This window comes from Ailuropoda melanoleuca, unplaced genomic scaffold, assembly GCF_002007445.2.
Source record: "Ailuropoda melanoleuca isolate Jingjing unplaced genomic scaffold, ASM200744v2 unplaced-scaffold8371, whole genome shotgun sequence".
NCBI classification, from domain to species: domain Eukaryota; kingdom Metazoa; phylum Chordata; class Mammalia; order Carnivora; family Ursidae; genus Ailuropoda; species Ailuropoda melanoleuca.
The window spans coordinates 670-4,486 of NW_023253738.1; positions in this window are offsets into that span (position 1 = coordinate 670).

Sequence of the window (3,817 nt, forward strand, 5' to 3'; positions counted from 1 at the left end):
TCTTCCAATGGTGATTATTATTAATACCTTCCACTACATATTCCCAATGGAACAAAGTAAGTAACATCCCACATTGTTGACAATTGCAAAAAGGATCATANGACCATAGGAGAAAAAGACAGGGTCATTTAATCCTTGAACAGTGTGTAGAGTAAAATATGTTCTGTGAATTCTACACAACTGAACCAGCTACTCTAGGGAGAATTCTTCTTGCCTAAATGAGAAATGCTTTGGCTTTAATGGAAGGACATGGTGTGAACATGTGGTGGACATGGAGGAAAGGGTAACTAATTAGAACTTAGAGGACATGGATTCATGTTTTCAGTTCTGTCAAAAACTAAGAATAAGTTATTGGACAAAGACTTAACTCTCTGAGCCTCAGTTTACTCTTGTCTAAAATGATTTTAAATATTTCCAGTATATTGAAAATAAAGAGAATTATTAACTTAATGCTTTTGTTTACAGTATTCAGCTTTATGGTTTTTTTTATGTATAATGTTATTATTTAGAGCAGTTTTAGGTTCACAGCAAAATTGAGCAGAAGGTACAAGAGTTCCCATATACCCCTTGCTCTCCCCCTGACAACACACACAGCCATTATCAGTGTCCCTACCAGAGAGGTACATTTGCTACCACTAATGAACCTTCACTGACACACCCTAATGACCNTACCTTCACTGACACACCTTAATGACCCAAAGTCCATATATTACATTAGGGTTCAATCTTGGGTATTGTACATTAATTTATGAATTTTGACAAATGTATAATGCCATGTATCTGCCACTATAGTATCATTCAATTATTTACTTTTATTTTTTTTATAATTGTTATTTTGGTATATATTGTATGGTGACTAATATAACAGCTTTGTGAAATTTTAATGGTTTGCCATACTTCCTTTATTTTTATTAGGAATGAAACATTGTGAAAGATATTAGAATATGCTACCCCAAAATATGCCACTTTGGCATCTGCATCATTTGGGGCTGAAGGCAACTGAGAAGNAGCAGATACAAGAAAAGCTCTCTGCCTTCTACCTATTTGCCTAAGAGCAGGACATATATTTGTAATGGTGTCCTCCTGTCCCCTCTCCACAAGGAAGGACAGAAGTTAATCACCACAGACAAGTCTAGATCCTTTTCAGTGCAGAGAGGGAACCAAAGGAATCTAACAAAATTTACTTAAAGGCTAGTGACTTTATCTTTTATTAGTTCCTCCATATATTTGCCTTTCCACAATTTGCTGCCCTGGAAACTCAGAGGCCTTTTCTTTGTCTTGTCACTTCTTTAAATTTTATAGTTCTAAACCGAGGGTTGATAAAGAGAGGTGGGCAGGAGATGGACAAAATGAGCGATGGGCATTAAGGAGGGCATTTGTCGTGTTGAGCATGGGTGTTGTATGTAAGTGACAAATCACTGAATTCTATCCTGAAGACAATATTACACTAGAATTTAAATAAAAATTTGACAAAAAATAAAATAAAATGTATAGGTCTTTTAAAATGTCATTTAAGACCAAATTCTAACCACCCCTTTGAGTTACTCCCTGTGTATGTGCAATGCACATGTTAATAACTCTCACATGTTTTTCTCTTGTTTATCTGTATTTTGCTAGTTTAATGTACAGGCTCCTAGCCAATAAACCTAGGATGGGTAGAAAGAAAAATGATTTTTTTTTTTTTACTCTCCTACAGTTGTTAGTTGGAGTATCTTATATAGCCCCACAAACCAGTTTTTCAGAGTTAACCTGAGTTTGGTATTTAAACTTCCCATGACTTTTTTTTTTTATAGTTTTACTCATAGGGATGTATCCACACAGAAGTAATACATAGCTTGGATTTGCACGTTTATTTAAGTCTTTTGCAACTTGCTGTTTTCCACTAAATAATTTATTTGGGACAGTTATCAATAGTCATGCATATAGTTTTAGTGCATTTTAATGCTATAGTTTTCTTATTGTATGACTACATTGCTTATCTGTCATTTTTTGTGAATAGACACCCAGCTTGTTTCCAGTTCTTCGTATTATAAACAATGTTGAAATGAACATTTGTGTGAATAAGTATGTGCTGGAGGTTCTCCAGAATGTATTCCTAGCAGAATAATTGCTAAGTCATAAAGGATACAAATCTTCAGCATTACTAGATATTTCCAAATTATGCTACAAAATGGTTTCACACATTTGCACTTAGTTTTATTTATCTGTGTAACGCTTCTCAGCTCTGAATTCACTCGTTATTTTATGTCCTGTGATGAGAATTCCTTTATCTCCTTTAAAGTGACCATGATATTAACCTATCTCAGAGGAGGGACCTAGAGGCACATTGCAAGATGAAGAGACTCTCCTACCAGTTCAGGCATGGGCTGGTGTCAGTGGTATGTGTGAGGACATCCAATGGACATCCCAGACACTGACCCAAAAGGGCAGTCCCTCTCTGACCTTGCAGACTCTATTCTGGTGATAACCTTTCCACAGCACTCTCCACACAGAAACCAGAGCTCCCCACTCCGAAAGGCTTTTGCCCATGTTAGAACCCAGAGGCCTTGTACACACACACCTTACCAGTTGTTGATTACCTGTTTCCCCACCTGCACAATGGGTGGCCTAACATTGTCCAGCAGTTCAAGATCAGGTCTCACCTGGCCCAACCAGTGATCGAACTTCTTTACTAAGCTGTGAGAGAAGCCAAGGTTTCTCCTTGAGTTTGAGCCCTTTTGAGATTGTCCTTCTTTGGCCATAACATAAAATGTATTGATTTTTTTTTCCAATTAGGCACATGTTCACAGGTATATTATTGTGGTTATTATTGGCTTTTCTGTGGTTATTAATGAGTTCTAATTTGTTTCAGAAATTAATTATACATGTAGTTTTCTTCCGTGAAATGCCTATTTCAACAGTGGCGAAAAGTATCAATAATGGTCTTTCTCATTTACAGAACCCAGAAGAACTTGGTTCAATCAGAAGTATGCCCATCAACAGGAAGTGAACTAGATTACATTTCTAAGGTAAATTAAGTCTCAATTCTCTCTCCTACTTGCATTTATTTTCACTACTATGCTTTGTTTTTACTGTGTTTCTTTTCTATTTCATTCTTGCCTTCTATTAAGTGGATCAAGTTTTGTCTCACCTTTGTTTCCTCTACTAGTTTGAAAATCATATATTTTATTTTTCCTTCAGTGGCTGCCCTCACAATTTTAACATGCCTAAGAAGTCAGTATTAATATCTTTTCCCCTTTCATTAAGGAAAAAAGAAGTATTTTCTATCTCTTTGAGAGTAGAGTGATCTGTTTAATCTATTCTCTCTATTGTTCAAAATGGGGAATTTCTATTCTGCATTTCAGTTCACCGATTCATTCCTTTGTCTCTTGCATTCTGCTGGTGATCCCATCCATTGAATTTGGGTTTTTTTAAATTTACATTTGGTAATCATTAATAATCAATTAAATTTGATTTATATTTACATTTTTTGTTTTACATTTGGTTCTTTTTTGTACTTCTATTTATTTGGTAAGTCTTTGTATTCTGTTATTTGCTGAGATGTTGAATTTTTTTATCATTTTTTAAAATGCATTTNTTAATTTACATTTGGTAGTCATTAGTAATCAATTACATTTGATTTATATTTACATTTTTTGTTTTACATTTGGTTCTTTTTTGTACTTTATTTGGTAAGTCTTTGTATTCTGTTATTTGCTGAGATGTTGAATTTTTTTTATCATTTTTTAAAATGCATTTGTAATTGCTCATTGAAGCATTTTTAGGATAGCTTCTTTAAAATCTGGGTAATTCTAACATGACTATCCCCTTGTTGTTG